The sequence below is a fragment of the Carettochelys insculpta genome, chromosome 24 (genome assembly GCF_033958435.1).
Source record: "Carettochelys insculpta isolate YL-2023 chromosome 24, ASM3395843v1, whole genome shotgun sequence".
In the NCBI taxonomy this organism is placed as follows: domain Eukaryota; kingdom Metazoa; phylum Chordata; order Testudines; family Carettochelyidae; genus Carettochelys; species Carettochelys insculpta.
Genome location: NC_134160.1, coordinates 12,323,449 through 12,335,909, shown reverse-complemented (window position 1 = coordinate 12,335,909; position 12,461 = coordinate 12,323,449). Strand labels below are relative to the sequence as shown.

General features: G+C 47.8%; 1 protein-coding gene across 1 annotated transcript in view; it reads right to left on the bottom strand.

Moving 5' to 3' along the window:
• The window catches only part of EPB41 (erythrocyte membrane protein band 4.1), a 217,682-nt gene extending 205,554 nt beyond the window's left edge, over nucleotides 1-12,128 (bottom strand). Inside the window, exon 1 of the mRNA XM_074976554.1 lies at nucleotides 12,094-12,128. The gene's annotated coding sequence lies outside the window, so the exon portion shown is untranslated. The remainder of the gene's footprint in view (nucleotides 1-12,093) is intronic.
• Between the last annotated feature and the right edge of the window lie 333 nt (nucleotides 12,129-12,461).

Below are 12,461 nucleotides of genomic sequence, written 5' to 3'. Positions count from 1 at the left end.
ACCTGAATTTAGTTCTGTTGTTTAAGCGGCAGCAGCTGGAACTGCTCAGCCATCAGCCGTGGCAGGGCAGGGCAGGGCGCCTGGAAGGTAAAGCCAGCTGGGCAGAAGTCTAAGCTGGTGTGAAAGCTGCAGGAAGGGGCAGCAGAGCTTGCCCCTGCCAGAGCTGTGCAGCAGCACTGAGGAGGTGGTGGTGAGCAGTAGGGGGAGGCAGCAGCCACAGTAGAACTATGCACTGAAGCGAGTTAAGCCCAAGGTGCGGGGCAGAGGGAGGTAAACCTGGTGATGGGGGGGCAGGTTTGCAGCATGCAGAGGGTAAAGCCTGGAGTTGGGGTAACAACTTTCTAACTGGCACAAATAACCATTTGTGCGCTGTTCTTAAAACAGGGGTTTGACATTACTTAATAAGGACTGCCTTGTATGCACACGAACTGCAGCTCAGAGTATTGATTTTGTACCTGAATTTGGAAAAAAAAAAAAAAAAATGGCTCTTCTTGCAATTTTGGTTGCAGACTCCCGCCCCAAAGAGTGAATAGAACAGAATCAATGAATGATCCCTCCGCTGTCATCCATTTCCAGCCACTGACAAAGTGAGGCTAGGGATACCATTCCTACCCATCCTGGTTAATAGCCATTAATGGACTTAACCTCCATTCATTTATCTATCTAGTTCTTTTTTGAACCCTGTTAAAGTCCTGGTTTTCACAACCTCCTCCAGCGAGGAGTTCCACAGGCCAACCGTGCATGGTGTGAAGAAAAACTTCCTTTTGTTGGTTTTAAACCTGCTACCCATTAATTTCATTTGGTGACTCCTAGTTCTTTAGCAATGGGAACAAGTAAATATGGGAACATCCCATTTTGGCTGGGATGGAGGTCATTCCCCAGGTCCTGTAGTTGGCCGGGGGAGATATGGTCATCCTAAAAAAGACACCCCCACCCCAAGATGACACACACAGACATTTTCCTGTGGGATACACCAACCTCTTAAACCTCCTTTCAGGAGAGAGCTTGGACACTAACGCCAGTACTCCTTATTCACTTTTTCCACACCAGTAACATTTTTATAGACCTCTATCATATCCCCCTTAAAGCAGGTCTACACTTAAGGGGTGGGGGTCGATGTACTGCAATCGACCTTGCCATGTGTGAAGATGCAGGGAGGGGAGAAAAAAAATAAAATCCATCTCTCTGGGCTCAGCTGTTAACCCTGGTACTCCATGCTGATGCAGAGTAAAGGACGTTGACATGAGCACAAAGAGGCCTGATGTACACCAGGCAAGAAGTCAATCCTGATAGGTTGATTCTAGCTATACAAATAGCCTGGCTAGAACTGTATCTGTGATCTACTTTGATCCCTAGTATGGACCAGGCCTCAGTCTCCTTTTTCTTAGCTGAAGAGTCCCAGTCTTTTTAATCTTTCTTCACATAGCACCTGTTCCAAACCTCTAATCATTTTTGTAGCCCTTCTCTGACCCTTTTCCAATGCTAAGAAAGATTTTATTTTTAAATGAGGCAGCCACAATTGTATGCAATATAAGATGTGGGAATATCATGGCTTTATATAGAGGCAAAAAGATATTTTCTATCTTATTCTCTATCCTTTTTTTAAATGATTCCTATAATTCTGTTTGCCTTTTTGACTGCCGCAGCACACTGATTGGATGTTTTCAGAGAACTACCCATAGTGACTCCAAGACCTCTCACTTGAGTGGTTATAGCTAAATTAGTCCCCATCATTTCAAGGCAAGTGATATCACCATTTACACTGGAGGAAACAGAGGCACAAGGCAGTTAAGTTAGGTCATGCCGCAAACTAGGAATTTAACCCAGGAGTCCTCGCTACATTAGGCGATGCTTCCTCCCCTAAATCTTCCTTTCCCCTCTTAGTTTTGTCAGCTGCCATCTGTCTCAAAGTACAGGGCCATTATCTCTGACTTTTTGGTTGCTAAATGGGGTCATGAATCTCTTTAGGAAGGGAACTGCATTAACAATGCAACTAATGTTTGTACCACTGTTTCAGGTCATCGATCCACAAAGCCATTTCCTGTCCTAGGCAGACTTGGTGTTCTGCAGAAGCTAGCGTAGGATCTGAAAGTCATCACTGGGCTGCAATGGTCTTCTACACCTGTAAACATTTAATGCAACAGCCTCAGCTAACCCAATGCAATTCAGGACTTTGCATAGGAGTTGGAGCCAGAGGCCGGGCCTGAAGCTAGAGCTAGAGCTGCAGGGGAGTTGAGCGGGGGTGGGAATGGAAGGGGGTGAACCGTGGTCGCAGTGGGGTTGAAACTGGAGCCGCCCAGCTTCCCCCAGCTGAGGCAGCCAGGAGCTGGACCTGTATGGTAGCACAGGCTGCCAGCCACAGCTGGGGGAAGCCAGGAGCTTTGTTGGTGGGGCGGCAGCCCTGTTTCCAGAACCCCAAATAAGGTGACCATCTGTCCCGTTTTGGCCAGGATAGGGGTCATTCCCCAGGTCCCATAGTTGGCCAGGGGAGATGTGGTCACCCTAGAAAAGACACCCCCACCCCAAGACGACACACACAGACATTTTCCTGTGGGGGTACCCAAAGCTTTTAAACCGCCTTTCACGAGAGAGCTTGGACACAAAAAAACAGTAGTTCAGTAGCTGACCATTTGGTCTGAGGCACAGAAATCATCAGTTGCTTACAGTAATTTATTCACAAGACAAGAGAAAAATAAATCATGGGGTCACACGCACAGAAAAATATTTCCCTAGGATTCAACTTAAGTTATAGGGGGAAAATTTCAAGTCAAACACCACAAAAGAAAAAAAAAAAAAAAAAAAAAAAAAAGGAGAACAGCGAACAACAAAACAAGGTAACAAGCCAACAGTTCATCCAAATTTAAAATAACTAGAAACATGAACACATCTAACTATACATTTCCCTGGTACTTACGCCTCTATGATTGATTTTGTGATGGTCAGGATATTTTTGGTTTTATTCCAATTGTCCAGGAGCCCTTTCCCCTCTGGGTCTCTCTCCCCATTGCAGAGACAGAAGTCCTGGGAACTGCAATTGTTCTCAGTTTAAACAAAGCTACTTCACTCCCATTGGCTCACCTGGGATTCAGGTTACCTCAGAAGATTAACCACTTCCCTGCACTCATTCCTGACAGGAGCCCATATGATTGCCCTCACCCCACATCCTCCCCAACACAGGCACACATGAGGTTTCAGCATTCACTGCAGGGTATCAGAGCAGTTGAAGACACACGCCATCAACTGAATAGAGGAAGAGGCCTCAGAACTGAGGCCAAGCCCTCAAAGGCCACACAAAGCTGTTCAAATCTCTTGTGAAACAATCAGATAGCTTCATCTGGAGAATGACAACAGACTCAATGCCATGTACAAGGGACTCTTCTGACTGAGCTCTTTGCATCCTTCCACAGAAGTCAGAGCTGGGAGTGGACCCAGGAAGTACATCAATCTTTGAACAGTGACAACAACAGGCAGGATTTGCCAAGCCTCTGAGCTTGTTTTGTAAACCCCTGATTACATAAAGCACTGACTGGGCTTGCAGAAGCAGTGTAATAGGTTTCCCTCCCAAATCCAGCCGGCAGAGCTCCTACTACTATTACACCAGTGCTGGAACATGTACAATAGAGCTCTTTTTAAACAAAGTGTACATATTTTCAGTGCAGAAAAACGTGCATCGTTGCTGTTTTGCACCAAGAGCTGCTGTTTGAATACACTGCCAGTGACTCAAAAAACTACAATTAAGTGGCAGTGGAATAGGTATTTACATTTATTGCTATTTGAGGTAGATTCCCAGATTATAGTACAAAAATTACTATCCGAAGAAAACTTTTTAAAAAAATGGTGTGAGTTTTACTATGTAACAGGCACCTAAATGACAGTCCCTCATCAAGCCACGAAACAAACAGAACCCAGGATATGACTGCTTCTTCCATATTGCCCTGACAGTACATTACACCCACTAGCCTAAAGGGAGACCACTCCTGGGCATTAAGTTTTTTTTTTTGTCCTCCTACACCAGCCAGAAGCTTTTGACTTTATTACCACAACTCCAGTGAATTGCCACACAGCATTAGCCAATTGCTATCTGCACACCTCAGAGATTAAAGGAGATATTCCAACCAAGTCGTTTTACATATGCCACCAAAAAGCCATCAGACTGCAACTTCTTTCAGTCACTGCTAACTGGGGGCTAGATCTGAGCTGGATCCAAGTGAGGTCATCCTATATCCCATCACCAAACCTCTAAACAGATTCTCCTTAGCAATATGTTTTTGCAAAACATTCCCCTGCATTTTTCTAAGTTGTCATGAGGTGCAAAATTCCAACGCTTCTGGAGCAAGAGGGCAGATGGGCCTCTGCTGTCTGGGCACTGCCCTGATGTCTTACTGCTTATGAAGATGGAAGAATTCCTGGGGAATAGGCACACAGTGTTCTACCAAAGCTGCTCCTGTTTGGAGCCCAGAGCAGTGGAGACCTTGATTTTAACAGTCCCAGATAGGAGCAAATAGCTCCTTCAGCCTGTCCCATCAGCAGCCTCTAGTGGGCAAACAAAGCAGACAGCCCCATGTCCTCGGTGCTTGCTCACTGGGAGAGAAACCTAGGGAACAGGTCAGGAGAAAAAAAAACAGTTAAAACAACTAGATTATAGCTGCAGTGTGACCCCTATCTCACGGGCACAAGGAAGAACATTCCATGAAGAGCAGAGGTATAGTAAAAAGAGGGCCCAAAACATAAGCTCATCTTGCCTAGACCTCAACAACAACAGTGATGACTTTGTTAATACAGGTTGAACCTTCCTGATCCAGCACCCAACTAGGGAAAAACAAAATCAATGCATGACCCTCCACTTCCAGCTACTGGATTCCCTCCCTTAGGGCATCGCTGCTCATGGCACCATGGCTCCTGTTCCAGGTGCTGCAGGACAGCCACCCTGGAGCTCCACAGCCCCAGCCGGCCGTAGGCTTCCCTAGTCATGCAACACTCTGGGCCCCGGACTGCTCATTCCCCAACCTCCCCAGGGAGTCCCTGATGATGCCAGGCCCCTAGTCTGCACCAGGGAAGTTCGAATTAAGAGGTTAAACCTACACAAAGCAAAGTTAAGCTCTGAGAGCAAGAGATGGTCATCAGCTCGCAAAACTTGGCCAGAACAGGGCTGATATTGCAGAAACATTTGTGCCTAAACACACTTTCCAGAAGAAAGATTACAGAACACCTTGATACAGCACACCTGCTACAGAGAAGAACTCAGAGACCCAGGATGTGGTCAGGATGACAGCATGATGCATAAACACATGCAAGTTAATACCAGAACACTCTCCATAGATAACAAGAACCTTAGTGTGGTCCAGGATGAGATGAAGGCAGATGTCTTGATTGAATCAGCAGGTACAAGATGCTAGGAGGCACCCAAGTATGTCAGAGTGGCACTTGATGTGTCAGGGTTAACTTGTCTGTAGCTCTGTATAAATGTGTCTCTCACAGGGGCTGTCTAGTCCGGCCTTGGGTGCAGTGAGAACTCCAACCACTGAGCCTAGTGCAACAGGTGTTAATACGTGTTAATACTCTGGTAGAGTCTACGACAAAGCTGGGCAAAATCCAGCTTGCCAAGCCACAGGATCTGGCCCATAGACACAATGGGAAGCCTCAGATAGGCTCCCTGTCTGCCTCTCTCCTGCCTCCAACTCAGAAGAGCAGCTGCAGGGCCCTTCTTGTTTTTAATAGCTGAGCCTAGGAGACGGAGTGGGGGTCGTACTTTTGAAGCCTCTCCCTAACACAGTCCTATTAGCTGGTTTCTGGCCAATGGGACCTTCCTGCTTGAAGCACCCCCCACCCACTTCTCAGGCTCACAGATGCACATGGCTCCTGCCATTGCCTTTCAGCAGAGAACCTGCCTGTGAAGTCAGCTGGGCTGTTAGTCTAGAGTCACCCAGGTAAGTCTCCCAGCCACAGCTGACACTCTTACCCCAGCTCCTTCCTACCCTCTGGCCCTGCTCCTGTCCCCCTACCCCATATAACCCAAACCCTCTGCCCCCTCCTCCTGCACCCAGACACCCTCCCAGACCCTGCACCCCAATCCACTTCCCAAGGTCACAGCTCCCACCTGCCTTAGGTCACAACGCAAACCTCCGCATCCCAGTCCCTACCTCAGGTCCCAAATGCCTTCTGTATCCAAACTCCTTCCCAGACCCCACACCTCCTCCTACACCCTAATATCCCTCCTGCACCCAATCTCCATCCCAGGCCCTGCATCTTCTCCACTAATACCATGAAAAAGCATAGCCCTTGACCACTTTCCAAATTCTTGAAGTGACTTCACCAGCCCCCCAATCAAAAATTATTGCCCACTGCTGGTCTGCTACTTACTAGGACCATGCTTTCTTGACAATAAGCCTGGCTGGGCCCCCTATCTAATTTTTTGGTCTTTGGGTGTTGTCCGAGTATACTGTGCTGGCTATTTGCCCAAAGCCAGTGCAATGCACAGCAGTGAACAGTTATAAATCTCTGAACAAAGCAAGATACTTGTCAGGGCACCACATAAGTCACTCCTGACCAGGGATTTGACTTCAGATGTGTGTTCAGCAGAAAGGGCTCCCAAAGCCCCATGCACCCATTGACAATTCCAGTCGCCGCCTACCCCCCCGCCCCCGCCCCACCCATCACAGCACTGGCCCCAGACACTCTGAGTTGGTTTCAAACTGCTTTTTGAAGTGCTTCTGCTCCCAGGAAGCACTGTGTGAGAATGGCACCTTTTCACTCAGCAGCCTCTCACCCCCCAAGCCTGACGGTGCAGTGGCATAGCACATCTACTGATGGTAATAGTTCAGCCTCTGCAGACCCAACACAACAGAATTTATTCCTCTCTATGCATCATCAACAGAACTATTATTAAGGCCTTGTCTCCACTGAAGACTTGAGTTCAGCCCCAAGCACTAATTTTTAGCTTACTCTTTTTACACTATTTACAGAGACCCAGATGACTCCTGCTTAAAACCAGACATACCAGTTCAAAAGTGGCCATTGATAGCTGTTTACCTAGCCTGCAGCAGGGGCTTGACTCAAAGTTCTGGATGAATTTTCTGACAAAAGAATTTTCCTGAAGCAAACAAAACCCTCATACTTTAGAAGTGGATCACTGAAAACAGACAAGAAACCTCAGGGTGCCATTTCAGAGTCACTTCTCAGGACCTGCAACAGGTGGTGCAATAACCCCTTCAGTTCCTGAATTTTGTGACCAAGTCTTCATGCTTTCCCACCACCCTCCCACCCCAAACACTCACAGCTGGGGGGCGGGCTGCACAGCCAGAGTTAAAGTGTGATTTTAAATGTAGAGCTAGCTGTACATCTGCAGAACACGGCTGGTACGATACCAGAAAAGGGAAAACAAGTTTCACACATATCCTCCTCTGAGGAATAGCTAGGAAGGTAGTATACGAAGTGTAGATCAAGCCATTAGAAGCTCCAAAGAACAACTTTTTTATTACTCATCAGCTTAAAAACTACCATTAATAGAATATGATCTTCAGTCATCCTCCAGGTGCCCTCCACAAAAAAAAAAAAAAAATCAGCTGTCAATTTAAAATGACCACACTGACTGACCCAAGACACATCCTGAGCCTTGGCTAAGGTAAGGGGACTAGAGACAGCTTCTAGACAACTGCCATGTCTGTCTGGCTAAAATCCAAGAGGAACCACACTAGCAGCTAAAGCAATGGTTTGGAAACTACCTTCATCCAAAACTGGTACAGTAAACCCTCAAAATGCATACTTGGCTCTATCTAATTCTTGACCTTCCCCCCCACCCCTCCACTCTCTGATTTGCTCACCTTGATTATCTTTCTGATTTGTCCTCCTTGCTTACTGTTTTTGGTTCTCTGTGTCTTAAAATATTGAGTCTGTTCTAGTCTGGCTATGGTCTGAAGAAGTGGGTCTGTCCCACGAAAGCTCACCTAATAAACTATTTTGGTAGTCTTTAAAGTGCTACTTGACTGCTTTTTGTTTTGATAGTGTATAGACTAGCACGGCTTCCTCTCTGTTACTAATTTCAAGTTGTACTTAAATCACATTAAATGCAAGTTAAGTGAACTTCAAAGCCGCTGTGTGGCTGTCTGCCCACCAAGCTCCCCCAGCTGGGGGAAGCCAGGTGGGCAGACAGCCACCACTGCTGAGGGAAGCCAGAGAGAAGCAGCACCTGGTCCCCAGAGTGGCAGGGAGCAGGAAACCAGGCTCCCCGCCACTCTGGGAGCCAGGAAACAGACCACTCCACCAGGGCTGGTCAGTTTCCTGACTCCCACCTACAGCAGGCTGACAGGAACCAGGCTGCCCCTTGGTTCTCAGTCATTCCTACCCCCATAACTTGCAAGAGCGGGAAACTGACCACCCCACCCCACCACTCTGGGAGCCAGGAAACTGACCGGCCCTGGTGGGCTGGTCTGTTTCCTGGCTCCTACAAGCCCCAACTTGCCTGAAATTTGAGTTATGTAAGGATTGCAAGGAATGCAACCCCTTGGTAACTTTAGGGTCTACTGTATTTCCAAGCACAAGGATGGCCTTTGAGCTGAAGTAAGAGGCAGGTGAAAGCAAGATGGAAAGTAACAATTCAAACTATTGCCAAATCAAAACACAAAGGAGTAATTTCATGCTTTGAGAAATGGAGATTCTCTGGGTAACAGTGTTACAATCTAGAAGCAGCATCTGTCTGGCCCTTTGTGAAGAATGCCACGGAGCTGCCAAGCTTGAAAGAAACTGGTTGAGGAAGAACTACGACAGAGTTCAATTATTGGTCATGGAGTAGCCCTGCATTTGTTACTGACTCCAGGACACACCAAGTGTGGTTGTTAAGACTGAAGTCAATGGAGTGACTCTCTCTGAACTCACCCAAAGGTCTGTAGTATAGTCACCTCTGTGAGGTGCATAACGGATGTGATCCTGCTCAGTGCACATACAGGGCTCTGTATAAAGGAAAGTCTGGGTAAATAGCATTGAGCAGAACAGGGAACCTCAGTCCTGAATTACAGACATTGCTGTACGTTTGCCAAGTTCTCCTCCCCGAGAGCAGAAATGCAGACTAGAAGGGGCTCAAGTAACAGAGGGTATGTCTACACTGCAATTAGACGCCTGCAGCTGGCACAGGTTCGCAGCACTCAGGCTGTTTAATTGGTTTAGATGCTGCAGCTCCAGCTCATAAGGCCCTGGTGACTGGTCTCCAGTCCAAGCCCAAAACATCTACACAACAATCAAACAGCCCCTTAGTCCACATTTGAGTTCACTGGCAAGGGCCAGCCACAGGCTTTGAACTGCAGTGTAACAAGTGTCTCACTAGCACAAGGAGGAGCATAGTTGACCCCATGCCTCTCCAGACATGACCCTGCCCTTTCAAAAAAATGAAAAAGCCTTGACCCCTCACCAGCCCCCAAACAGCCAGGAAGTGGATTAAAACATCAATCTGAAGGATTACAGTTACCACTAAACTTTTTCTCCTACACACATTATCCACTTACCCACTGGCTGAAGCACAGCCACCACCCACCCCCTACTGCATTCCATTTAAGAGTTTATAAGGTCAAGGCCTGGGTTACAAAGACAGCAAGAGTGGCAGTGCAGTTTCTATGTGCTATCACACACCTTCACACAAACTGCTCCCCCACCAGACATCCCCACAGCAACCTATCACCCCGCTCCACTCTAACCTGACAAACAACAAGCAGTCCTCTGGCAAATTTAGCAGGTAAAACCCACCTATTAATGCAGAAGAGTGAACACTCTAAAGTGTTCATTGCTGCCTTCCCTACACCAAAACAAAACAGCAGAAGTGTAGCACTTTAAAGACTAACAAAATGATTTATTCGATGATGAGTTTTCCTGGGACAGACCCTGATTTTGGCACGGCAGGACTGGGCTGTATGTTCCATGCATATGTGAAGGCTGGAGAAGCACGGGGGGTTTTCCTTTCTTCTGTTTTGTGGCAATGGGATTCGCCTTTCCAGACCTCTCTGAGTAGCAACTGGCATGAGGACAAAATTACAGTTTAACAGCCTGTTTAAATCACATATGCCATACATTTCTCTCCTAGAAGCTACAATGTTTTAATAGCCAACTAAGAAAACTCCCCAGCGCCTTTCCACCCATGACTATCTGTATTTATTCCAAGGGCAAAAAGGGGAAATAATGCAGCAGTTGAAAAAAAATTGGTCTGGATTTCATGAGTTCACAGCCACAACTCATGAAAAAGGAGCAAGAATTCAATACTTCTGGGGGAAACAAATTTGGGCCCCATATTTGGAAGCTGATCAGCTAATGTCTCCCATATAAAGAAAAAGCAGTCAAGTAGCACTTTGAAGACTAGCAAAATGGTTTACCTAATAAACCCTTTTGCTAGTCTTTAAAGGGCTACTTGACTGCTTTTTGTTTTGATGGTGTATAGACTAGCACGGCTTCCTCTGTTACTATATAAAAAGGGTTAATATACCATTAAGTATGTAGTGTGCTTCTTTTGGTGGAGACGAGTACATGGAATATAGCAATACTTTAAAATGTAACCTTATAACCTAAATATAGATTAACACGTCATTTAAAATATCTGTAGGTATGTACAACATATCCAGTCAGGTACAAATATCAACACAGCCTAGCAGAACTTCCCAAGCCACAAAACAACTTGCTACAGAACCATGGCTCCACTACAACATTATTTACATTTTGTAAGAAACCTCTTTGATACAGAACCAGATGGAATACATTGCTCCTAGATTTCTCTGACACACTCCTCACAGAAGATTAAGTTTTTACAAGCCTGTTTTTCAGTAGCTCAGCCACAACTTATTTATCAGCCTTTCAGAACTGACTCAGAGCCGAATAGAAATGAAGTATTGCATTTTTAGCAGAGTTTGTCTTGCAACCTGTGCTGGGTTTATTTTATCCTCTCCAGAGGCTGTTAGATTTAAGTACAACATGAATTTGGATTGGTTTATGTCTGCAAGCAGCCAGGAGGAGGAGTGTTTGCTCTCCAAGAGACAGACAGGGAAAGAGAAATTCCGCAGTGCTGCCCTGGCGTACCTCTGAACACAGCAATGTGGTCTCCTGCACACACTCAAGAGTGCTCAGTAGCCAACTTCTTCCCTGCCCTGCTATGGCTGCAGACTTACTGTGCATTTTAACATCAGCACTCAAGTGCTGGAAGGAGGGGAAAGGTACAGGGAGAGGAGAGGAAGAAAACTGGAGATGACATTATCTGCTAGAACAGTGGATGCCAAATTGCAGAGGCTGCCCATAAATTCAAGTAGGAACTTTCCAGATCCCAATGCATAAAGTTGGAAAAACTAGGAAATATCCTGACTAAGCTGAACATACAAAGACAGGAGCCTGTCTGCAAGTTAAAAACTAAGTGCATGTCTTACAGGGCACAGCAATTCCTTGCAACTGCTGAGTAATGGCAAATGTCACATAGCCAAAATACCAGAGATGCAAAGTCATTCGAGCCCTCCAGCCTTCCCAGAACCACCAGCATGTTTGGGATACCCCAGATGAGGCAACAAGTATCACTGGTGGCATATCCCTTCTCCCTCTCCCCCAACCCAACAACTCCCCCCCACACCAATAGGAAAATAAGCAGAGCAGAAAGGCAGGAGGGAAACAGAGCAAATTCTCTGTTTGCAGCCACAACAAGCACACCCCAGAACAGGAGCTCTTCCCCCACCCCACCTCCCTCAGGTATCCTCTCCTTGGCAATCCCATAGGTCAGCCTGTGCCCCAGCCCACCTCAGGTAACCGCTAGCCTCACTCCTCTGAGCCCCCACCCCAGTCCCTCTCTGGCACCCCTCTAACTGGCCTGCTGAGCCCACAGGACTCCCCCCTCCCCAAAGCACCCTGCTTGTACCCCAGAGAATTCTGCAGACCAGACTCCCAGGGCCCTAGAGACGTTTTCTAACCAGGAAGTCAGCCCCCTAATTCCATTCTCCTCTGCAAAACAAGTGGCCCCGCCTCCCTTGCCCATCCCCAGGGGTCCCTGCCCCACACCCCCTGTCCACTCCCCGGTCTCTGCCCCACACCCCCTTGCCCACCCCAAAGTCCCGAAGGGGTCCGCGCCCCGCGGCTGCTTACCTGCGCCGAGCAGCGGGGCGGAGCCGAGCACCCCGCTGACAAACACCCCCCGGGGCCGCGCCTCTGCTCACCGGCCGCACTGAGAGCCCCACCACCTGCCCGGCTTGGAACCCGGCCCCCTTCTGACGTCACGGCATCGCCTGGGCCCCACCCCCGGGCCTCGCTATTGGCGAACGGTGCCGCCTATCAGGCCAGAGGGGGCGGGACCTCGAAGAGGCCGCTGCAGTGGGCGGGGCAGGCAGGTGGAGATGTGACCTCAGGATCAGGGGAGGAGCTAAGACAGGTAGCTTTGGCCAGGTGCGCAGGTGGGCGAGGGCAGAGTTTCTGCCTCAGCTGGGGGCTGCTATGGCCAGGGCTGGGGCGGGGGG